Genomic DNA, 26,253 nt, shown 5'->3' with positions numbered 1-26,253 from the left:
AAAGGCAAAGACAGGCCTTTGCAAGATAGTTGTCTGGGCTGCTGGACACAGGTACAGGCTGTTTTTATGCCTTGGAGCAAAGAAATTTGGCTCATAAAGAGAGTGCATTCTTGACTCATTTCATTAACAAGGAGTCGTAAACCAGTAAGTTGGCTATGGCAGACTCAAATAGGATGTGAAACTAACGTAAGAAACACAACATCAGAATTTCTTATAGGGATCCTAGGCTAGGGGAAGAATTGGTTGCTCAGAATATTTCATATGTTTATTTAGAAGACTTTTTCTGTCAGAGGAGGAGCGTATTTCTACACATGTGGTAGGACACAGTTTTACATTGTAGACCACTTAAAATTTTGAGTACAAAATTCTGCATCCCTACAATTTAATTAAAAAAATATATATATATATTTATTGATTTCAGAGAAAGAGGAAAGGAGAGGAATAGAGAGATAGAAACATCAATGAGAGAGAAACATCTATCAGCTGCCTTCTGTACGCCCCCTACTGGAGATCGAACCTGCAACCCAGGCATGTGCCCTGACCAGGAACCGGACCTGTGACCTCCAGGTTCATGGGTTGATGCTCAGCCACACCAGTCTGGCCCTATAATTTTATTTAGAAGGACAGCTCAAGAAATAAGATGAAAGTTCTAAAAGAAGAATTTTTATTCTTTTCTGCTTCTTAGTTTGGGCACATTTATATTTAGGCTTTCAAAGAATGAAGAGGGCAACGTGTTTCTTTCTAGAAAGAAAATCCAAACAGGTGACATCTTTAAACAGGTTTACACCCAAATTATACACTGTAAGCCTATAAGCAACATTATAAAAAATCGCCCACATAGCCTTTTGTATTGTGATCCTTTGTATGATACTGAAACTCCCGTAGGAGGGAGAAAACAATGATCAGTCTAAGCAAAGTGAAAAGATATTTTCTCAGTGGAAGCTGCTAATACTTCAGCTGATAGAGACTTGGAGAATAACTCCTCTGTTGTGTGTTTAAGAAAATAAATATACAAGCATTGAAATAATTCACAGGTTCACAGGATGAGAAATCACAGGAGGGAGATAACAGCTGAGCAGATCTGAGACTGATCGTTTTTCTGCTCATGGGGATGTTGCTCTTTGGCCCTAAGTCCTGGAATGACAACTCTTCTGGATGTTGTCTCCAGTCCTCTGAGTCTTGCTGTCTTTGAGTAAATACTCCATTGCTAAGTCAGCCAAAGACTTTACATTATCATAGAAGACAGATAATTATTGGAAAAAAGCAAAGAGTTTGGGATTCTAAACCTCCTCCACACTTAAAACATTCTTTTCTTTTTTTCTTATTTGAAAAGCAATACATATTCATGACAGAAAATTTAAAAAACACTAAGAAGCAAAGATAAGTCTATATAATAATCCTACTAATGAGAGATAATTACCAATTAGTAGTGGAGTTATCTATTCTTTTTTGCAATCCAATGGGAGTATATTTTACAAAAAATGTTTCTCTCCGATGGTACATATAGTTTTTTAATCATCTTGAGTGTACCCCTCAGCCGTTCTTATGAGTAACAATTAAAGTCTACACTTTGGAATAGGAACCTACATTAATAGAATTTTCAGTCTGCCACTTACCACTTACCGTCTGAGAATGACAACTCTTCTGGATGTTGTCTCCAGTCCTCTGGAGTGACATAAGTCTCAATTCCCTCCTCTGCAAAATGAAGGTAATATTATTGGTTTGCAGGATGGTATGAGGATATAGATAATGTGTGTGAAGTGCTTGGCACATAGTAATTGTTCAATAAATACCAGCTATTGAAATTTTTCTCTCTTTCTCCCTTTTTGTACCTATGCCATACTAATACCTTGCTCTGTCTTCTGCTGGGCTCAGCTACACCCTGTCTCCCTTCCCACACTAGTTCCATTGACAATCATTTCAACAGCTGTCTTGAGCTTTTGGTGTCCAAGCATCAGCCCTCTTGGGGCTGGAAAGCAGTGCTTCTCACCCGGTTACTTGTGGCACCCATGGTTTCCATTCAGCCTTGAAACAGGACATTGACTTTCACAACCATTAATGAAATTAGTCACTCACATATCTCGTCTCTCATAATAAGTGCAATGTGATATGATTTTTCTAGATGGTTTTACCTTCTAGGAATGGACACTCATCAGTTGCACTTCCTTCTTTTCTTTCTGACAAATCTGGGTCATATAGGGTTTATGCTAGTTTTCTGCTTCCTCTGCAAGAGTAATGTCTTTCCTGTTTGACTTCCAGCCCTTCAACTTGCACAAGAAACCACACCTCTCTGGCCATTACCCAAATGTCCTCGATATAATCCTTCCTACCAACCAGGCTGAGTGCTCATGTCACAAGGTCTTCTGATCTCCATCCATCAATGTCAACCTGTTCTGCTACCTTGAGCCATTATTAGTATATATTATTCTAATTATTTATAAATATGCTAAAAGCTAAATTGTACAAATGGTTGAGTTGCTTTTTATAATATTACTAAAATTATAGATGTTATTCAAAAATATATATTTCTTAAATTTTTTCCTCGACAACTAAAGTAAGGAGTAAGGTCTTCCATAAGAGTATGATCATCTGCATTAAAGAAAAGCAGTTTAGGTGTGAGTGCTGATTATACTCTGTCTTAGAATGTACAGTATAAAGATTGGAAATGTTCTGAACAGGTCAAAAAAACCTGGCGGTAGAATGTTTTGATTCACTATATCCAACCGTCTCTTTAAGTATGATAAAGAGTTGAGCCAATAATAATCAAGGTCTCGTTTGTCTGAGAGAGAGATCAGAGGACTCGCAGAAGGAGGTCCTCACCTCTGCAGAACCACCTGTGGGGAGAAGGGAGTGTGGGCACAAGGTTCTGCTTGGATGGGCAGGAGCAAGGAAGTGGCATAAGAAGGTTGAGCTCCCATCAAGGACTAGGACTCTGCTGGGACACATTTCCCTTGTTTCAGACTGGACTCTTATGATTTTACCTGGGACAAGCAAGGGGGAAGTGTCTGCCTAGAAACTGTTAAGTCATGGAGGAAGAGCTGTCATACACAGTAGCATATCAATTGCCCAGTATGTTCACATTCAGGGAATGCTGAGGCTGACAGACTCCACTTCTTTGGCTTCCTCAGTGGGGCAATAGGTGAGAGATGGGCAGCCAGTTGCCCTTCCTTCTTTTCTTTCTTTGTCTGCTGTTCCTGTAAGCAGGGCTATTTCCCATCCAAGTGCCTTGTGTAATGGAATGCTCCATTTAGTTGGCCAGGGTGAATGGGCCTGGGAAAATTTTTAAAAATGTTTTTTAATATGAAAATTTAAAAAATATGCAAGATTAAAGAGAACAGTATAGTGGACCCATGAACCACCACATAACTTTGAGAGTTTTCAATGTTTTGCTAATTTTGTTTAATTTTTTTTTCTCTACCACTTACCTTCCATGTCTCCTGTGTAACTACAGTATTTGAAAGTAAATCTCAGAGAAGAAATTCTTTAAATACATCAGTAGGTATCGCTAAAAGATAAGGACTTAAAAAATAAAACAAAACATAATCACGGTACCATTCATACCTAACAAAATTAGTAGTAATTCCTTAATACCTAGTCCATGTTTAAATTTTCTTGATTGTCTAAAAAATTCATTGGTTTGTTCAAATCAGAAGCTAATCAAGGCCCACACATTGCATTTGATTGTTAGTTCTCATAAAACTCTTTAATTATAGAATTCTTTCTTCCTTATGCCCTATTTTTATGGCGTTTAGTTTTTGAAGAAGCTGGATCATTTTTCCTCTGGAATAGGGAAGACTTTGGATGAGCTGTTTCTTCAGGCCTAAAGATTTTTTTGGCTAACTTAGAGGCCATGTGGAACAATATAACAGTGTGTCTGTGAACATGTTAATGTCATCCATCATGGTGGGACCCAGATGACTGAGTGATTGATGGGACAAGGGTGAGTGACTTCAGCCATAAGATACAGAAGGTTGAGAACCACTGCTCAGAGGGACTTCTTATGCAGAGAAACTTAAATGACAGTCTAGCAGAACACCTGCCTTGCCAATGACCTCATTGATCATGTTTCTGTTCTTTTAAGAGCCCTACTCTGACTCAGGGACTACAGTATCTGTGAGTGTGGACTTCACATCTTTTTCTTTGAACTCTCCACCAGCACCATGCTGGCTGTTTTCTGTTGGTAATGCACTGCTTTTTCCATCTGTAAACATTCAGTGATTTCAGTCAACACACTGCAAATAGTTATTCACATACTTACTCTGTGCTCTGCAGAACAACAGAGGTGTAGTGATGCCATTTGAAAGATATCTCTTCTTAATCCTAACTTCATACAGATTAACTCTCTTTGGTTTCTAAAAGCTGCTTAGTTGATTCTTTGGGCTTTGAAGCCATCTGATCCTGCTTGGAACTGGAAAAGAAAAACGAATTCTCTCTTTACATGATCTCTGGGCTAATCTCAGCCATTCTGTCATCTTTGGGGCTCGAAATAGGTAGGAATGTGGTAACAGAATAGCAGAGCTCTGGATTCCTCCATGCCCACATGGGTAATCAATATTTCTTGAACATACTTTGTGATTTTACAGCATCAATTTCTGCTTTCTCTTTTAGAAATGTGTTCCTTCTGCATCTGCACTAAGACCTGTTTCAGGTTCAGTTAAGATGACAATTGCTTCACGAAGCCTTTCTCGAGCTCTCCAACCAAGTGTGCTTTCCTCTCCTGTGACCTTTCACAGTGCTAACATTCAGTGGAATTGCTGGGACTAGAACTTGTGCAGAGACCAGAGCTCTCACTTGTCCTCTTGCCTCTAATCCCCTCTAATGATTGTGGCCAGGTATCTGACCGAAGAAAAGGAGACACATCTTCAAGTAGTCAACAAAGAAGTAAAACCCAATCATGAATGATAGTATTTAATGAGAGACGTTTGGTGAGTTATCTTTACCTGTGCCTTGTTGGTGAGTGGAAATTTCAGTTAAGTTCAGTAAACCTCCCTCCCCCAAATGTTTGCCGTGTGCCAAAGATCATGCTAGATATGGAAGGTACAAATTATAATAATAATTAATATTTATTTTATGCTTATGATGTATCAGACCCTTATCAGCACTTTAGTTATTTACTTAATCCTCAGAACAATGCTATGAAGTTGGCACTATCACTATCTCCATTTTATTTTTGGAGAAATAGAGGCATTGTGAGGGTAAGCAATTTGCCAAGGTTATACAAGCTAGGATCTGTGACAGAGCTAGGATCTGAACCAAGGCCATGTGGCTCAAATTAAAGTAAGACAAGGTCCTTTAGCCTTCAAATGTTCACAGCCTAAGGGTTCTGACAAAAGGGGGAAAACTATTCTCTTCCATTCTCAGACATGTTCCACAGGACTGGATGTCACTAACAATGAGGTGCAGAGTATGTTCTGGGTTTGGATCTTGGACAGGCCACAACTGAGACCAATGTTGAGATGGTTGTCCCAGCATGCACCCGGAAGGGAAGCAACATAAACAAGGGCTGAGCGAGCTCCAGGTTAAACTGTGAAGCCACCTGCAGAGGGCAGTATTGGGCACTATCCTTCAGAAGTGACTGGGAGGGAGGGTCAGCTGTATAAGGACACTGGTCTTTCCTTGAGGAATTAACCTTTGTTTTTGTTCATTAGTATCGGTGAATCTAATTGCACAATGCCATTCTGTGGTGTGGACTTACTGCCTATTAAGAACTGTTCTGAGGAGACTTCGACATATAAATATCATTTGGATATTTCTTTCCAAAGCAACAGATCATATGGCAATGATGAAGCTCCACTGAACTGAAGCCATGTGGAATTGTAGCCAAATGTTAGGATGACATAGCAGTCCCCACAAACATTTCTCTGGGGGGTTCAGGAATGTTCATAGTAACCCTCCATTTTAAACACTGTGTTTTTTAGCCAAATGGATTTTCTGAGAAAGAAGAGGTTTTAAGGGTTTCTCTGGAGATAAATGAGCATATAATCATCTGTTCTAGTAGAAAATGGTTCTGAGTCTCTGGCATAAACCTGAGAAGTTGTTGCCTTAGAAACAACTAATGCTGTGTAACTCTCTTGCCTGGACAACCACATGGGGTCTCTGTAATATGCTTGCTTCTACCCATGATTTTTAAACCTTTAAGCCCAGGTGAGAAAGCTCAATCTCTTTCCCCAATGAGGAAAGTAACAAACAACTTTTCTTATTTCACCATGCATTAAATTCTTGGTGGGGACTGATCCTCTTTTTCTTAAGAGGGATTCTGTTATGATGGTGGAGGGGAGATCCTCCATGGTAAGGCAATTGGTGGTTTGATGACATCTGTCATGGTTTGCTCAAGACTGAAAAGTTCCTGGGATGCAGGATTTTCAGTGCTACCACTGGAATGGTTGTTCACCATAGTAGGGACATTGGCAGCCCTCCAAGCAAGGACACCCAGGTCCATAGCTTCTAGGCCTTAGACAGCTCTGAGTTTCTCCCCCAACATCATCAATGGAGGGCAGCTCAGAGCATGGTCCCTACTGGACTGTCCAGTGACTGGTTTTTCAAAGATTCCCCTACAGCAGATAGAGTTACATTAGATAAACAGATGGAAATATTACACACAGTTAGATTCAGTTCACTTCATTTAATTTTACTCAATTTATCAAGCTTATGTGAAGTTTCTATAAATATGTAACACTGCACCTGAGGCAGGGGATACAAAGATGAATAAGTCACAGTCCTGCTCACTAGGGGCTTTTAGTCTAATGGGAGAGATGAAGGCATAAGCAAAGGAGCACCTTTCAGCGTGATGGATGCTGTAATAGAAGTGGCAGGCAGGTATAGGGGAGGGGTGTTATTAGAGTAGGAAGTTACGTGAGGAGGTCAGGACAGGCTCCACCTCCACCGGGCGGTTATACTTCAGTGGAGAATTGGACCATAAGTAGGTGTTTGCCAGCCGGACAGCAGGGAAGAGCACTTCAGGTAGAGGCAAGAACATAGGACGAAAGCAGAGACAAGAAATGATCTGTTGAGTAGTAACTTTATGGTATATTTAGGGAACAGCAGTTATGGTCGGAAGGCAGGGCTTGAGATAGGAGGAATGGTGGCAGAGGAGGCTGTGGGCAAGGAGTGAGAAACAGACTATGAATGGCATTGTAAACAATCATTATTACTGTTGGCCACCTCGCCAACTGCTTTTCCCATTTTACTGATTTTGTTCAGGTGATCCATCCTTCCCACATAGCCATGGGCTTCTTTGAGCTAGTCACAGTGATCTCATTCTCTTGTCAGTGGCTCATTTAACATTTGAGCTGAAATAAAATTGTGGCCAAAGGGATGTGAGGAGATGTGTGTTCTTTTGCAGGAAGTTATCATGTCTGTGTGTGTGGCAGCCACCTTGCACCATGAGGATAGTAGGCTTGAAGACAAAAGGACATGCTGAGGATGTTAGATCGGAAAGATGGGAAGTGCCTGGGGACTTGGAGTCACTTTATCTACACCATATTTTTTTACATGAGATAAAAAAACTTTTCCTCAATGTTCTAGCCATTTTGAATTGAGATTTCTGTTACTGGTGGCTGAAAATATTTAATGATATGATAAAACACTCTAAACAGTTGAGGCTTTTGGTGACAGAAGAAATGGAGTAATGTCATGGGTTTTGTTTTATTACTTTGACTCCTATTTGTCAGTAGGCATATTTCTTGCATTCAAATCCTAGGTGAAGAAACTCATTCACTCATTCACTCATTTTCTCTATTAGCACTTTTTGAAACTTATTCCTAGTATCATTCTTGATGTAGTAGATACAATGTCAAATAATATATGCTATGTACTCTTAAGGGGGTTGCGGTCTCATGATGGAGGCAGGCAAGTAAATCAACTTCACAGTGTATTGTGCAAGTGCTTTGGTAAAGTTACACTCGGTACTGTAGTTGTAGTGCAGAGCCCTTAAATCAGTATGCTACATTGTAGTGTGCTTGTCAAGGAAGTGAAACTTGGACTAGACCAATGGAAGGCTCCTGGAGCAGTAGGTCGTTGTCTAGAGAGCTCTGTCTGGGCCCAGGTATATGCACATATCCAGGGCACACAGTTTCACTGTACTAGTAATGACTGTGAGCCACACCCAAGTAGTAATTTTGAGACTGATGTAGAAATCAGATTGATTTAGAAAACTTTGGAGTAGGTAAAAATTAGATAGAAAATAATTTTCATTTCCCTTCTTGGCCTCATTTTCTGAGAGTATCAGACTTTCAAACATACTGAGAAGCAACAAGAGATAAGATCTGTCAAGTAGTTTATGAGAAATACAATAGTCCTTGAGCATGACTTTGGAAGAAAAGAGTGATCCCATCTTGGGGTCTTCAGGGGAAGAATGATTTGAGCTGGGTCTTAATGGATTTCAGCCTTTTAATTGGCAGAGATGGGTGAAGATAATCATCAGAAGAGGCATGGCCATAAACAAAACAAAGCACAGAGATGGGTGAGAAAGGAGAGAAGCTGGGCAGTGCAAGTGCTGCAGATAGTGGGAACTGCGGATTCATTTTTGGTAGTTGGGGAGATATGGCCTGATAGGTAAGGTAGGGTGGGAAGATTTAAAGATTTGGGTTTTAGCCTTTGTACAGCGGGAAGTAACTGTAAGTTACAATGAAAAGAGTGATGTGAGCAAAGCAAAGTTTTTGGTGGGTTGGATGTTTCCCCTAAACAGGATGGGTGAAGAGAAAAGCAAGAAAACGAAAATTTAAGCAACACCTGATATATACAAGCTCTGTGAAGTTATTGCATTTCAGTTTTCAGGAATATACTCACAAGGAGGCACTTTTATTTCCATTTTAAGGCTATGGAAACTGAGACTTCAAAGGTTTAAGAAACTTAACCAGAGTTTCAAATCTAGATTGTGAGCCTTAAGTAGTTTTCCCGACTGTCTGAACTCAAGGAACATGGCTTGGCTTGCCTCCTCCACACAATGAAGAGGGACTGGCATCACGGACAACTCAGAGTAATAACTATATTGAATGTGCCAAGATACTAAATTTAAAAAAATTCAGTTTGGTTTTGGTACAATTTCCACCCAACCTTATGAATTTGGAGAGAGTCTGATGGACTTGGAGAAGGGCTAACCCTTAATTAATCTACTAGACCCTGAACTAGAATGGCTGGCACAAACACCCTCACAAGAAATATTTCATTGGTATACCAGTAGAGAACAAAAGGCAGTGATTTTTGGCTTGTCAAGCACAGTGGGCCTTCTCTTTGCCCCACTTGCAGGTGTGGACGCTGGGGTGGGTGTGCACATACCCCTGCTATACTGACTGGGTTGTTAGAGTTAACCAAAAGATCTCTTATCTCCCTGTTCCTGGATTTTTGTCTCTCTAGTGCCAGGCAAGCTTTCCTAACCTCTTTTTAGAGTAGAAAAATAGTCTAGAGATATGAATATTAACTTAAAAGACATAGAAATGCTTTCAAACAGTTTCAGAGGAAAAATGGGAAAAAGTTTTAGGAAGCTAGTGCCTTGTGAGTGGATTTTGGAAAGAGAACTTTGATTTGATTTTTAATAAATTGCACATACGTAGGAAGGAGAGAAGGAAAAACCCTAGAGGGTACTCAGGCTCGTAAATCGTGGTACTGGTCTAGGGTTTCCCTGGTTTTTCTTGGGCACAACTCCCATTTCACCCCTTCAGAGGCTCCTGGTCAGCCAGAGACTGACCTAGGTCTCCAGTGTCCTCAGGAGGCTTTCCCTTTTTCTTGGTGTTTCATCTTAGTACAAAAGAAAAACCCACAGCAACAAGATGCATGAGGCGGGGTCAAGGCTCCCCTTTTTAGCTGCTGCTTCTGTGTATCTGGGAGTGGCAGCATCTAGCTTTGCTATAGAAGAACAGTCTGTTGAGATTATTGCATCAAATATTATTGAACATTTATAAATCGTGATGATGATTCAGACTCATTGTGGATGACAGCTGGTGGCTCTTGATTTCTACAGTATGAGACAGCAGTGTGACAAAAACCTAAAATAGCCATGGGGTAATAATTGGCCCAGAGCTTGACACCTTCAGTAGCAACCAGGATGATGAGTTTGGCTTTGAATGCCACACTGTGGAAGTAACAGGAACAAATTTGAGCTCATTCAGCAAAGAGCAATGAAGACCAGGACATGTCTGGAAATTTTAAGGCACTGAGCATGCTTTGTCTAGAGAAAAGAGCTTGAAGCGGCACCTGATTCCTGGAGTTAGACTGCTGTTTCAGGCAGAGAAAGACAGATGGGTGCCAGAAACAACTTTTCTAATATTGATGAAATGAGCTGTTGAGAAGAAATGAGCCTCCTAACACCAGAGATGTTCAAGTATATTACCTGATGACCTTCTAAATCAGAGTCTGTGGTTTTATGATTTCCTAGGGTCTTGAAGTTGACCTGTTTATACCTGTGTGCTGCCTCTTTCCTTTCCTCACAGTGTCTTCTCAACCAATCTAAGATGGCTTTTGCTCCAGCCACCCCATGGAGATTGCTTCTGTGGACCTCTCAGTCATCAAACCCAATCTTCTCTATCTTATTTCGTTTTTCAAAAGTGTTTAGCAAAATGTCAACTCCTACTTTATGGAAACAGATCTTTCTCTTGGCTTCCATGCCCTAATACTCACCCAGAGATTTTCTTCCTACCACACTGACTTTCATCTCAGTCTCTTTTGCTAGTCTTTCTTCCTTTCCTCAACTTCTAAATGTTGGAATGCCCCATGGCTCTCCTTAGCATTCCCTTCTCTCTATATTAACTCTTTGTGGTGGTTTAAAAACATGTCTATGCATTCCTTGACTCTCTTTCCATCCAGAGATGGGGTCTATGTCTCCTCCCTTTAAATCTGGGTTGAACTAGTGACTCACTTGTAATGCAACAGAAGAGATGATTCCTAACACCAGAGGCTGGATCAGAAAAGTCATGAAGCTTCTACCTGGTTCCCTTGGGGCATTGGTCTTTGTATTTCTGAGCTGCCAGGACTGAAGAGGTCATACTGTAAGAAAGCCTAAGCCTCTAGAAAGGCAATTTGTAGTGCTCTTGCCAGCAGCCCAGCTGAGGATGCAGGTAGTGTGCAAAAGAGGCAAGCCTTCCCTGTGTGCTCTGGCCAAATTCTTGGCCCACAGACCCTGAGAGTGAAAGAAGATGGTTCCTTTATGCCACTAAGTTTTGGGGTGGCTTGTTACATAGCAGTGGAACTGATACATTCCCTAAGGGGTCTCATCCTGTAGCATGACTTGAAATATCACCTATAAATGCTAATGGCCTTGAAATTCACTTTCCAGCCCTGATCTTTTCCCAGAACTCCAGACTTAAATCCAATTATCCAAGTGTCTGCTTGAGCCCTCCACTTGTGTATTCAGTAAGCACTACCTCAAACTCAGTATGACTGAAGCAGAAAGCTTGACATTAAGTCTTGACCCTCAAACTTTTTTTTTTTCTTCCCTCCATCATGGTATATACCTAGGTTTTCAAGTTAAAACTCTCTTAGTCTTATTTCCTTCTTTTGCTCCTAAGATAACAGCAAGTTCTGTTTATTTTTTCTACAAAGTGTACCAGAATTTGTCCCCTTCTCTGTCTCATCTGCCTCTGACAGAATCCAAGTTACCATAATTTCTCTTCCCGTCTACTGCAATATCCACTTTTCCCGCTTCCACTCTTGTCCTCTTAAAATCCATTTTCAACAGAAGTCTGAATCAGTTGTCTATTACTGTGTAAGAAATTACCCCAAAAGTTAGTGGCTCAAAACAACATTTATTGCCTAACAGTTCCTGTGGGTTAGGAATCTGGGCTCAGCTCAGCTGCATCCTCTGACAATGGGTCTCAAGCTCAACTGGGAAGCACCTGTTTCCTAGCTCAGTCACATAGTTGTGACAAGATTTAGTTCCTCAGGGGTTGTTAGACTAAGGGCCCCAGTTCCTTAGGGACTGTTGACTGAAGGCCTCCATTGGCTCCTTGCCACATGGGACTCTCCATAGACGTCTCACACCATGGCAGCCAGCTTTATCAGGGTGAGGGGGGGGGCAAGAGAGAGAGAACTAGCAAGTTGCAGACTTTTGTAACCTAATCATGGAAGTGACATCCCATCACTTTTGCCATGTTCTATTAGAAGAAAGTCACTGTATCCAGAGCACACTCAAGGGGAAGAGATTGCACAGGACATGAAAATCAGGAGGTGGGGATCATCGAGAGCCATGTAAGAATCTACCTGCCACATAGCCCCAGAGTGACCTTCTAAAATCATAAATTATACCACAGTACACCATTATTAAAAAACCAGTGGCAAATACATGCCATTATACATTTGTCTAAAGTCATAGATGCACAAAACCAAGAGTGAACCCTAATGTAAACAATAGACTTGAGTGATAATGATGTGTCGATGTAGGCCGAGTTGTAACAAATGTTCCACTCTGGTGGGGGGCGTTGATAAGGAAGGACACTCTGCATGTGTGGGGGCAGAGGGTGTATGAAAAATCTCTGCACTTTCCATTCAGTTTTTCTGTGAGCCAAAAACTGTTCTAAAAATAACAGTCTGTTAAAACAATTCTTTTGAATGGTTTTTATTTCCCTTTAAATGAATCCAAAATTTCTATTGCTTTACAAAGCTCTACATGTTTAGCTCCAAACTACTTTTCTACTTCTTATTTTACTCCCCATTCTCTCATCCATTTCACTCCAGCCACCCTGGTTTTCTTTCTCTTCCTTGAACCCTTCAAATGTGCTTCTTCCTTTGGGCTTTGCATTAGGTGGTCTTCCTTTGGACCATCTTCCCTTGGTCTGTGTAGGGATGGCTGGTTCTTCTCATGCAGATCTCAGCCTTATTGTCACCTCCTCAGAGAGGCCTCCTTGACCACTCAGCTGTAAGTGGATCTCTTGCCTCTATCACATCCATCTCCTTGGTTCTCTGCATTGAGCTTATTTCCATTTAATATTATTCTTGTTTATGTATTTGTTACCTGTCTCTTTCTTTCTCTCCTGCAACTAGAATGTAGAACCCATGAGAGAAAGGACTGTTTCTGTCTCAGATCCCATGGCCTTTCCCGTCTTCAGATCTCTATCTGGGTCTCAGCTGACCCCTGGGATATGAGTGCTTCCTGGCAGCATTCGACCCCATCAGGTGTGTCCACAGACACCAGCCATCATTCCCTCCTATGAGGGGCCCAAGTAATATCTTGTCTAAAGTCCAGACATCATATGGAACTTGTTGTAGCAGTTCAACAAATGAATAGATTAGATTTAATGAACTGACCAGTTCCAGCCTGGGCTCATTCACTCTACACCTTCTGTAATATCAATCTTGTTAATAGAATTAGCAGAGATTTTCTAACACACAACTTTCATGACTAAGTTTATGGCAAAAGCTAACAGTTATATGATACTTATAAGGTGGCAAATACATGTTTTAATTCTTTGAATCATCATAACACTCCCATTCTGTGGATAAGCAAAGTGAGGCACAGAGAGGCTAAGCTGCCCAATGTCACACAGGTAGTAAGTGGCAAAGCTGGAATTTGACCTCATAGTCTAACTTTAAAGTCCTTGCTCTTAAGGTAACACACGCTCCTGCCACTGACAGTGTATAAGCTTCTGCAAAATCCCTCCGTCCCTACTCAGGACAGGAATAGGCTGGCTACTAAATCTCTGCAACTCTCACAGGTAGTTTTTTCAAGAGCATGTAGAACTTGCAGTCATTTGATTGTTTTATTGTCTTTGTTAACTGTATGTCTACCATTTTAGTGACTGTGTTTTAACTATCTGGGACATTCTCCAAAGTGCTTTTTGAAGTCATTGTTTTACCCAGGGAACAGATTATGTCTCTAAATGTCTCTCAGATCTGCCCTGGTCTGTAGTCGTGGGAGGGCTTTCAGGAGTTTGTCTGGCTTTTTGGCAGGAAGAGAAAAACTGTAAGCTTGGTTATGACCTAAAAAATACTCCCTTGCTCCAAAGATGCTATTGACTCAGTGATACTTCCTGTGTTATGCCACTGAACACTCCCCTTGGCTGTCAGAGTGCAGGCTTTTGCTGTGTAATTGCTTCATTCTCCGTCCACGTGGAGCTATCCCTACTCCTCCGGTTCTGCTCTCCCAATCTGCTGCCCTGTAAACTTCCCTCCACTCACATTCTGAGATTTAGCTAGTAATATTCCAGCAAAGAAATTCCTCCTGCCCAGTGATGATATTCAAATGGCAGACAACAGGGAGCACCTCTTGCCAAGTCCTGAGCTGGAATAAACATCATCCAGCTTCCTAGTCCTTCCATTCTGAAAAGGATTAGCAATGTCTTGAAAATCAGGAAGAAAAAAAATGGCCAAGTAAAAATGATTTCTTGAAAAATATCCAGGGTCCCTCTGGGAGCATTGTGGCTATTGTTGCCTCTGCAGGGAGCCAGCCTCTCCTGCTGGCTGCACAAAGAGGACCTGAGCACAGGCTCCATTTTCTGTGGTACATGTTGTCTCCAGGTAGGAAGAATGCTATTTTTTGTTTAAGCTGAATATTCACCTGAGCAAATAGCAGATGTTGATGAATATTAATTTGTGCTTAGATTAATGCTTCAAAGTGTCAATTTAATTTCTGTTTTACTATTCAGCCCCTGATTGTAATGAACTACTTCAGGATGTGGGGACCATACACCTGGCTTGAGGGCAGGGCCGGAGGTCTCCAAGGGGTGGAACCAGGTCCTCAGACATGGGGACAATTCCAGGGGAGCCCAGGTGGCCCCTGCAAATCACCCAGCTGTGCACTGGCCCAGTGGGGAGCTGACTGCTCTTCAAGGAGAGAGAGACACACACATCAGACAGCCACTTGACCTTCAGGCCAGGCCAGGAGCTGAGCGAGTGCCCAGGCTAGTCTCTGGGCTCTGAGTGGGACAGGCTGCTGGATGTCCTTTTATGGTCTCCTTTTACACTACCTCAGATCACTTCTGTTGCTGACTTTTTAGGAACCTGAGAAATTTAATTCTAATTTGTATCTTTATAGGTCCACACATGGTGAAGGGAAGAGAGTCTGCTTTTGGATTCAGGCACATCAGGGTGTAAGTTCCAGCCCTGGATCTCACTGGCTCAGGCACATTTCTTAACCTTTCTGAGCCTAAGTTTCCTCATTTGTAAAGTAGAGCCATTGACAAGACCAAGTGAGGTGCCTGTGTCCCATGCTTAGTGAGTGCCTGGCACCAGGCAACACTCAATAGTGCAATTCCCTTCCCTACTTCCTTCATACAGATAAACCCATTCTCCAGAAATGTAAAAATTAAACTTCTTTCTTTTTGAGTTTTCATACATCACTCTGTCATAAGTGTTTCTCTGTGCTGCCTGATTTCTTAAGCTCTGTGTGCCTTATTAGTCACTTGGTAAGTTAACATGACAAATGCTTCTATTTTGAGTTTTTGGTCAGAATCACATGAATGCTATGATTTATTTTTTTAATGGATATGAATGGCACCATATTCTGTATTTTTCTTGTTTCCCATTGACCTATGTTGCTGTTTCTCTGTTAGTTGGGCAAACAGAATGGACTGCTCTTTCATAGAAAATCACCTCCTGCAGCCCCAGCCCTTGGCCTGCCTGGGATCTGCCTCACTGTTTCACCTTCTCACTCTTCCTACCTTGCTGGCTCTCATCCCACAGTCACCCAGGTTGTTGGCACATTACTATCTGTAGTCAAGAGAATTCTAAGTAGGGCTAAGGTGCAAGATTATAAGGCCTACTTGTCTTGAACAAAATAGATCCAGTGACATAGAAGCATGGAACAGATTGATGAATCTCAGAAGGAAGGTGGAGGGGTGGGAGGGGAGAGATTAACCAAATAATTTATATGCATATATCCATAACCCTTGGGCACAGACAATAGGGTAGTGAAGGCCTAGGACACGGGGTATGTGTGTATGTGTGTGTGTGTGTGGGGGGAGTAAAAGGGATCAATGGGGAAAAAAGGGGTTATCTGTAATTCTTTCAACAATAAAGATTTTAAAAAACTAAAAAAATCCCTATTGATGGCAAGTTTCAGCACACTCTGGATTTCTGCCTCCCTCTTGATCTCCTTCTTAACTTAGATGTTATATTTGTTTCCTGGGGCTCACATGACAAAGCACCAAAAACTGGTTGGCTTGAAATAACAAAAATGGATTGTTTCATAGTTCTAGAAGCTAGAAGTCTAAAATTGAGGTGTTGGCTGAGCCATACTCCGTCTGAGGTCTATAGGACAGAGCCCTCCCTAGCCTATTCCAGTTTTTGGTGGTGGCCATTCATCCTTGGTGCTCTTTGGCTTGTGGTAGCTTAATTCCATTCTCTGCCTCTGTCTTCACAGGGCATCCTCCTTGTGTCTTCACATCATCCTTCTCTGTGCATGTCTGTGTCCAAATTTCCCTTTTTTATAAGGATACCAGTTATGTTAGCGTGAGTCCCAAGCTAATGACCTCATCTTAAATTGGTTAAATCTATAAAGACTATTTCCAAATAAGGTCACATCCTGAAGTACTTTGTTTTTTAGTTGGTGTGCTGAGCACAATTCAACCCATAACATATGTAAATTATTTCTCATTTCTTTTTTCCTCCTTGGGGCTTTGGTTGACCCTTTTGGATTTTACTTTAGTTTCGACCAAATCAGCAAAGCTTTTCATAACTGGCCTTTATTCATTTGTTCATTCATGAAAACATTTATTTAGCACTTCCAATATGCCTGGTGGGGAACTTTTATATCTATCATCTCACTGAATTTTCAAATATCCTAGAAAGGTCGATATCATCATTCCCATTTAACAAGGAAGAAAACAAAAAGCCAAATAAATGAAGACACTTGCCTGTGTCCTCATAGTCAGTGCCAGAGCTCACTGTCTGAGCTGAGCACTTCTGACTTCAAGTATTGACTCAGCAACAACACTTACTTCCTATTCAACTATATATCTCTACTGTGGTCTTTAAGAAACCTGGCCTGTCTTTGATCTCCTCTCTCTCAACATTCTCTGGTCACTCTCTGTCTTTGTTTGACTATCTCAGTGACTTTGGCCTATGCCCTAGCTGTCAGACCCGCAATATTGGCTCCTACTGACTACTTTCTTCCTTGCCCTTCTGTTGCAGTGTCTTTCGAAGACTTTTCTCTTCCCTGCTCCTTTCTTTTCTGTCTCACTCTTTGTTCATCTCTTAGTTCTTTAAACACTGTAGGACCCTGACTCCTGGTGCCATTCATCAATACCTAAATTTACCTGGCAGCCTCTATCCTTTACGTTTACACCTTCTGGACATCAGCATTGCTTCCTAGCACTTCTTCTTGACATTCCTTTGTGTTTTCAATGCAACACTTATAGCTTCTGATGTATTTTAAACAGCCGTAAGACACCACTTCATACTGGAACACAATCCAGTTCCCTACCTCTGCTGCTTCTTCCAAATACAACATTGGACCCCTGAGGCACATTACATGTTTTTTCCTCAAGCACTGAGAAGTGCCTCCTGCTAATGTTATTGTATGGCGCTTTTTCAAGAAAACTTAAAGAGTCTGGATGTCTGACTGCTCCTCTAATGAGCCTAGTGCCCTCCCTGGGAGAGCTACTTGAACTCATCTGAAAGAATACCTGGCTGATAAGTCTGCCTGTTAGGATGGTTACCCAGAACTACCCTAGGAAGATGAAAACCTAGCCTTTTTTTTTTTTTAAAAAAAAAAAACACTCCAGAAAAGATAATTTAGTTACTCCCTTATAAAATTAAAAATAACTCCCCATTACAGGCCTCCATATTTTCTTCTGTCTGTATTGTACATGCTCATGTCCTTGGCGATCTGCTCTTTATAACTTCTAGGTACTATTTACATGCAGGAAAATGTCAAGTATAATTCCTTCTTCACCTTGGTGCCTTCCTCAAGCTCCAGATCTGTATTTTTAGCTACCTGGATGTCCTGCAGGCACCTCACCCTTAACTGTCATTCATCCTGGCTGAGTGTTCTCTTCATCTTGTTTTCTGTATTTAATGTAAGATGGCTTTACGCCCTCCATCTCCCTAACTATGCACCATTATTCCTAGTTCTGTGTCCAGTCATCTGCCATTGTAGCTCAGAAATATCCATGTATCTGTCATTGATCGAGCCCGCAACCCGGACATGTGCCCTGACCGGGAATCAAACCCGATCGCCTGGATCCTCGGTCGACGCTCAACCACTGAGCCACGCCTGGCTGGGCTCTGTTGATTCTTGATCTCAACATTTCTTACTGAACTTGAGCCCCGTTAGCCAGTCTTTCTCTCCAGTGTCTCTTCATTTCAATCCAAATAGACTTCTTTCAAAAAGATAAAGTTGCCCACATGGCTGTCTCGTTTTGAAATTGCTGCTGGCTTCCACTGCCTTGGATAAGCCTCTGAACACCACATGTTGTCATTCTGGGCCTTCACAAATATGACTATGGCTGACTTTTTATTCCTTAAGCTCTGTGCTCTAGTCTCTCTCCATGCCCAAGCACCAGACTTCTGCCTTGGGCTTCTCTTTGTGTCTTGGAGACAACATGCCCTTTCATGCCTTGGTGTTTTTGCATGTGCTGTTTCCTTTGCTTGGGGCAGCACTCTTTCCTTCCTTCTTTACCTGGCAAATTTCTTCTCACGTTAGTGGAACCGATAGTAATTCCCTTAGCTAGAGTTGGTGGCTCTCTCTACTCTACTCCCATGATACTTTATTCTCAGTTTTATAATCATTTGTGTGTTCTCATGTGTCTCCTCCAGTAGAGTGTGAACTTTCCAGCAGCTAGGACAGTGCCTGGCATTCCATGGAAAAGCCACAAATGTTTTTGAATGATTGAAAGCTTCATAACATCTAATTCAACTCTCTATGTCTTTTTAATCTCTCTTCCTTTTAATTTTTTCCCTAGAGAGAAGAATCTGATTGTCAAAACTCATATTGTAAAAGATTTAAATAAATAAATAAATAAATAAATAAATAAATAAATAAATAAATAAATATATATGTAAACAAATAAACTGGGGTTAAAAAAAAAAAAGAGGGCAATGGGATAAAGTCAAGGATGGGTTAACACATCATCTGCCTGCTTGGGCAGGGCAGGTACTAAAGGATGTCTGCAGGACTTGTTCTAAGCTCCCAGCCACCCAAATAAAGAGTACAAGATCTGTTTATGCAATTATTAGTATCCATATAATGATGGATAAATTCTTCTTGGGGAAAATAGTAATTCTAAGTCTTGAAAGTGAAGAGAAATTTCCCACAAGGGCGCCATGAAACTGGAGAACACCACCATCTTTTCCCTCTGAGAGAATAGCTAGCCAGATGACTCCTGGCTGGGTGATAAGAGTGTAATATTTGCCCAGCATCTACATTAATAAGTTTTAATTAGAAATGTGAGTATATTTTCTTTTTGGTCTGTGTCTGATGAGCAGGGACAGAAAGAGTGAAGAGGGGAGCATTCCATCCTTTAACTAAAATCCCCGAGAGCTTTATCCATTTATTTATTTATTTATTTATTCATTCATTCACTCATTCATCAAGCACTGATTATTTATTTATTTATTTTTAAATTTTTGTTTAAAATATTACAGATGTCCCTTTTTCTCCCCAATGACCCATTCCACCCTGTCCCACCCCCGTCCCTCGTCCCTCTCTACATCGTCTGTGTCCTTGGGTTGTGCATATATGCATATAAATTCTTTGGTTACTCTCTCCCCCTCCACCCACCCAACCTCCTCCATCCCTCTGAGATTCGTCAGTCTCTTCCATGCTTCCATGTCATTGAATCTATTCTGTTCATCAGTTTATTAAGTTCTTCAGATTCCACCTATAAGTGAGATCATATGATGTTTGTCTTTCTCTGCCTGACTTATTTTGCTTAGTATAATATTCTCCAGGTCCTTCCGTACTGTCCCAAAGGGTACAAGATCCTCTTTCTTTATAGCTGCATAGTATTCCATGGTGTAAATGTCCCACAGCTTTTTTATCCACTCATCTACTTATGGGCACTTGGGCTGTTTCCAGATCTTTGCTATTGTAAACTGTGCTGCTGTGAGCATAGGGGTGCATATATTCTTTCTGATTAGTGTTTCAGAATGCTTAGAATATATTGCTAGAAGTGGAATCACTAGGTCAAAAGGCAGCTCCATTTTTAATTTTTTGAGGAACCTCCATACTGTTTTCCATAGTGGTTGCTCCAGTATGCATTCCCACCAACAGTGTACTAGGGTTCCCCTTTCTCCACACCCTTGCCAGCACATGTCATTTGTTGATTTGTTGATGGAGCCATTCTGACAGGTGTAAAGTGATACCTCATTGTGGTTTTAATTTGCATCTCTCTGATGATTAGTGACCTTGAGCATTTTCTCATGTGTCTCTTGGCCATCTGTATCTTCTCTCTGGAGAAGTGTCTATTCAGGTCCTTTGCCCATTTCTTAATTGGGTTGTTTGTCTTCCTCTTGCTGACTAGTATGAGTTCTTTGTACACTTTGGAAATTAGCCCCTTATCAGATACATCCTTGGCAAATATGTTTTCCCAGACTGTTGGGTTCCTTTGTATTTTGAGGCTGTTTTCTTTTGCTGTGCAGAAGCTTTTTAGTTTGATTTAGTCCCATATGTTTATTTTTTCTTTTGTTTCTCTTGTCCTAGGAGATGTATCAGTGAAAATTTCACTAAGTGGGATGCCTATGACTTTACTGCCTGTGTTTTCTTCCAGAATTTTTATAGTTTTGTGACTTACATTTAAGTCTTTTATCTATTTTGAGTTTATTTTTGTGTATGGTGAAAGTTGGTGGTCTAGTTTCATTTTTTTGCATGTACCTGTCCAATTTTCCAGCACCACTTATTGAAGAGACTGTCTTTACTCCACTGTATGCTCTTGCCTCCTTTGTCAACTATTAACTGACTATAATGGCATGGAACTATTTCTGGGGTCTCTGTTCTGTTCCATTGATCTATATGTCTGTTGTTGTACCAATACCAGGCTGTTTTGATTACAATGGCTTTGTAGTACAGTTTGATATCCTGTAAAGTGATCCCTCCCACTCTGTTCTTTTTTTCTCAAAATGGCTGCAGCTACTCAGGGTCTTTTTTGGTTCCATATAAATTTTTGAAATATTTGTTCTGGACCTGTGGAATATGCTGTTGGTATTTTAATAGGAATTGCATTGAATGTATAAATTACTTTAGGTAGTATGGACATTTTAATGGTATTAATTCTTCCAATCCATGAGCATGGTATATTCTTCCACTTGTTTATATCTTCCTCTATTTCTTTTTTCAGTGTCCCGTAGTTTCCCAAGAACAGGTGTTTTACATCCTTGGTTAAGTTTATTCCTAGGTATCTTATTTTTTTTAATTGCAATGGTAAATGGGATTATTTTTTTAGTTTCTCTCTGAAAGTTCATTGTTGGTGTAAAGAATGCCATTGATTTTCGGATGTTGATTTTGTATCCAGCTACCTCGCTAAATTCGTTTATCAAATCCAGTAGTACTTTGGTAGAGTCTTTAGGGTTTTCTATGAACAATATCATGTCATCTGCAAATAATGACAGTTTTACTTCCTCCTTTCCAATTTGGATACTTTTTATGTTTTCTTCCTGTCTGATGGCTGTGGCAAGGACTTCCTGTACTATGTTGAATAAGAGTGGTGAAAGTGGACATCCCTGTCTTGTTCTTGTTTTTAAGGGAAATGGTTTTAGTTTTTTCCCATTGAGTATGATGGTGGCTGTAGGTCTGTCATATATGGCCTTTATTATGTTGAGGTATGATCCCTCTAGTCCCATTTTGCTGAAAGTTTTTATCAGAAATTGATGCTGTATTTTGCCAAATGTTTTTTCTGCATCTATTGATATGATCAATGACTTTTGTCCTTCATTTTGTTTATGTGAGGTATCACATTTATTGATTTGCAGATGTTATTAAATGTCTATTTTATATAAGGCCTTATGAGAGATTTCTCCTCCACTTCCTACTGTGCAATTTCTCCCATTCTAAGTTCAGCTGGAAGATATATTACCATTATCAGCTCTTCCAATCAGAGGCCAGAGGATGCATCTGCTTAAATTGCATTGTACAGGATTCAGCACTCGAACTGGAGGTTTTTCAGTGGCAGCTAATGGTTGTCATAGGGAGGAACAAAAAAGGCTCTTGGACATGCTTCTCTTTAAACGTTCAGGGAACATTTTTCTGGCTCTGGAAAGATTGCTTTCACAGAGCAATTTTAGCCATTATCAACTGAGAATAAAACCTACTTTACGAAATTAAATTAGCCAGTCTTCTCTCCCAGATTCATTTTTCCTCCTTTAGCGTGGTGAAACCCAGCTCTATTTAGCAGGCCATGTAACCTCTCCTACCTCATCGTTCAAATCATTTAGTAAAATAAAAGGGCTTTAAAAAGGGAGGTTACAAATATAAACACGAGTGCAATTAAGATCTCAACTCCATTACATTAATATAACTACTTTGCATGGAGTTCATTATGATGCACATTAGGGTTTTAATGTTTTCTCTAGTTTAGTGCCACCCTTAGTTAGAAGGAAACATCGTGCTATAGGAAACAATTGCCTCTTGGGTTGAAAAATAATTTGGATAGGATTCCATTGTGATTAATTAAGCTCACACACGATAAAGTAGAAAGAACCAAATAGTTGTTCTTCAAATTGACAGTATATTTGGCGAACAAAAGAGATTTATAACACTAGATTTAAATTTTTCCGATGTAATAATATATTATGTAAATTACTCATTTTTCCCCTTTTTGCTGGAAACATGGTGAGCTCTTTTTTTTTCCTATGCAGAGAACAGAGGCACAAACAAGAATGAAGGAAACAGAAGAAAAGAAGCCTTAATGAGCAAGCACAGGCATGATGATATGGATATAAGCCTGTATTTTCTCCCCATTAGCTTCGAATTATTTCCCACAAACACTGCACCCGACAGTTCTCCTTGCAGTCAGCTCTAAATGTGTGCCGCCTTCGTGAGGAGGGCTGTGCGTCTCTCTCCCTGCTTAGCAGCCCTCCTTCCCCAAAAGCATTCTCCAAATTGAAAAGCAGATCCCCTGTCCTTTCAGTGCAACCGCTGGCCTAGGCCCCACTCTGTTCCACACAGCGGCCCTTCAGGAAATATCCATTGTTAGCCCTTAGCGAAGGAGGCAAAGCGCATCGGTGGCACTGGGAGCCTGTAACTAACATGTCTGAAAAGAGAAAAAGCAGCCTCGCTTGGAAAAATGTTTCCCCTCAGCCTCTCCTTCCCTCCTTTTCTATATTTCGCTTTTGCCTTGCCATTCTGTCTCTTCATGCCCGTCTTCGGGTCTGCGTCCCTCTGTGTGTCCGTCCAAGTCCATCTGTCTTCAGTCAGCCCTCCCTTCCTCTCCCTACCCCGCCCCACCCTGGCCCCGTCCCTGCCATCCTTTGTCCTCTCTTCCTCCTAAACACAGAGTCTCCAGGTTGCAAATCACATCCCTGAAGCCAAATCAGGAGTGATGGCGCATGTCTCTAGAGAGTGTCTTCTATTAACTGGCAAGACTCAGGAACTGCTATTAATGAATAAAGGCAGCTCCCCAGGGTCAGCCTGGGTTACTCAGGCAGCGCATTCAAACACTTTCTGTCATTGAGAGACTCAGTTGGGCCTCCAGGGCTGATTCCCTGTCTGGTGGAATGACACTTCCAAGGCTGCGGCAGGATCAGTGGGATGCTTCCAAAGTCACCTCTCTCCGAGCTGTCCTTTGTCCAAGCTGTCATGGTGTAGCCCGCAGGAGCCCCTCTAGCTGACCCCCCCAAGAGAGCAGATGGGCCTAAAGTAGATGGAGACACAATTTAAAGTCTCCCTTGTCTTTACGAGACACCAAAGCACTAGTTCCCCTTAAACACCTTCTATGTTTGGGGAGAAAGCTGACTTCTCGCAGGACACAGGCAGCTTGCCCATAGAGCCTAATGGGCTAAGGCGCCCATAACCATTTTGTTTGCTCAAGATGTGCAGGCCTGAGAAGCAGACTTACCAAATCATTCTGTAAATCCAAGGGGATGAAACATGACAGAAACTTTATTGATTTGGCAACCTTACATTCCTTTTGTGAGCTCGTGATGAATGTCTGGAACGAATGACTAGCAAGCACCCGTGGACCAGCTGCTGCCTCCTGATTTCTGATGCTTCCTCCCTCTGCGACCACACAGACCTTGTTTTACAGACATCTTAAGACAGTTAAAATAATTAATTTTTAATATACATATAAAACCTAAACCCAGATTTCAGCCTTCTCCACCTATGAAGAACAGAGAAAAATACTTTTAAAGTCAAGCTATTAGTAGGTGTATTTGTCCCTAAGAATTTATTCCTTTATGTTTTTTTGTTTTTCAGTCCTTTGCACCATCTGTAAAATAAGAAAAAACAAGAATTGGAATACCTGAGGTCAGTCCAGTTAAAAATGTATTTATTAGCTATTGTCTATCGAACTGGGGTCCTGAGGTGAGTAAGACATGGTTCATGCCCTCAAGAAGCGCACAGTCACAGGGATTTTAGAAGGAAAGGGCCGAATGTACTTCATTTCTTTTCCTTGCTAATTGCAAACATTCCAGCTGTCACCTTCACCCTGATATAAGAGTGTCTGGGCAGGGTGGGCAAGCACACATTAGAATCCATCCTTAGCTTAGACTGTTCGGTTTCTTCCCACTTCCTTTAGGGTCTCCTTAGTAGAGTAGTAGCATCTCTGTACTCACATATGGCTTTGCATATACTTTTATCTCCAAACTGTAAGCAGGGGATGATTGTTGAATGAATGAATGAACAAATGAGGGCCTGGATTGCTTTTCAATTATTTTTTATCAATCTGTCTTTTACTTTGGGATTTATGAACTCTTCCAACAAGGGAGGGGCATATCTTTCTCATGTTTGTGTGCTCATATAAATGTGCTCTCAAAAACTCTGAGTGATATTCAATTTCAAGCTCTTTTTTTTCTGGTAGGAAGGGAATGGTTTTCTCCTTACCTTCATTACAGACACAGGGGGTATGGGGTTGTTGTGAGGCCATAGCAAGTGTGGATCCCAGTGGATCTGAATAGCTTAGGAAGGAAGTGTTTTGGAGGGTGGAAGGTGGAAGCCATGACGCATCGATGAACAAACGTGGCAGGTGTTTCTTGCCTGGGTGTTCTGCTCTGAAGCATCTCAGCAGAGGCCCAAACTTAGCAGCAATTGAGTAAGCAATTGTTTCTCTTCTCCTGCCAACTGTGAAGCGAAGGTGTTGGCTGACTAGGGGCTTCCTCTGAACCTCCAGAGCGTGCCTCTCTCCTGGTTACAGAGACCCTGTATCAGTCCTCTGTTGCTTGGATCCATGACATTCCTTGAGGACTTTCCTCCCTTCTGTTTTCCCTGAATCCCCCTACACACTTCATGGTTCCCACTTTTTCAGCTCTTTGTTCTCTTCTTGCCTGGCTTAGCTGTGGTAGCCTGATTTTGGAATATCTGCCTTTTTTTTTTTTTTTTTAAATATATCTTTATTGATTTCAGAGCAGAAGGGAGAGGGAGAGAGAGACAGAAACATCAATGATGAGATAGTTGTCAATGATTGGCTGCCTCCTGCACACCCCTGACCAGGGATTGAGCCCGCAACCTGGGCATGTGCCCTGATTGGGAATTGAACCTGGATCTCCTGGATCCTAGTTCTATGCTCAACCCCTGAGCCATACCCTGTTGGGCTGGAACATCTTCTTTTTGATTGACTTGAAGATTCTTAGGATACCATTGCTGTGAACAGCACTTAAATTTTGCTACTCTCACCTCTGGTCTATGAGATGCAATAGCCTAGATCCCCCAGCCTTGTGCTGTATCCCTGGAGAAAGATGCAATTTCCCCAGGATAGGCTGCTATTCTCACTGTCCAGCTTTCTGGGCTATGGAGAGGAGACTGTGGGTGAATCTAAGGTAAGCATCTCTCTTTCTCACCCAAAGGTATGCCTTCATCCAGGTGTACAGGAGTAAGAGGTATGTGGGTGTCATCAGCTTCCTGCTAAAGATAGCCAGAAAGTTCCTATGCTGGTTCCCATGAGAAGCTGGGGAAGGCCATAAAGAATCTTTTTGGAATAAAAACAAACAAACAAAAACAAAACTCCCTTCATTAAAAACCCTTCCAGAACAGGACAAATCTAAGGAGATGTGTCTGACCCTGGATTTTTAAATTTATTCCTCTAACTCCAGACATTAAACTCATGAAAAAATATAGCCTCAAGAGCAAAGGTAGCAAAAACTAAGGCTCTATGGGTCTGGCTATGCAATGCTTTTTCATTTTTGTCATCGCTCCTTAGACTTTGAAAAGCCATCTTTGATATCTGAAGACGGTTA

Source organism: Miniopterus schreibersii (genome assembly GCF_964146895.1).
Source record: "Miniopterus schreibersii genome assembly, chromosome: 2".
In the NCBI taxonomy this organism is placed as follows: domain Eukaryota; kingdom Metazoa; phylum Chordata; class Mammalia; order Chiroptera; family Miniopteridae; genus Miniopterus; species Miniopterus schreibersii.
This window is presented reverse-complemented; position numbering follows the sequence as displayed.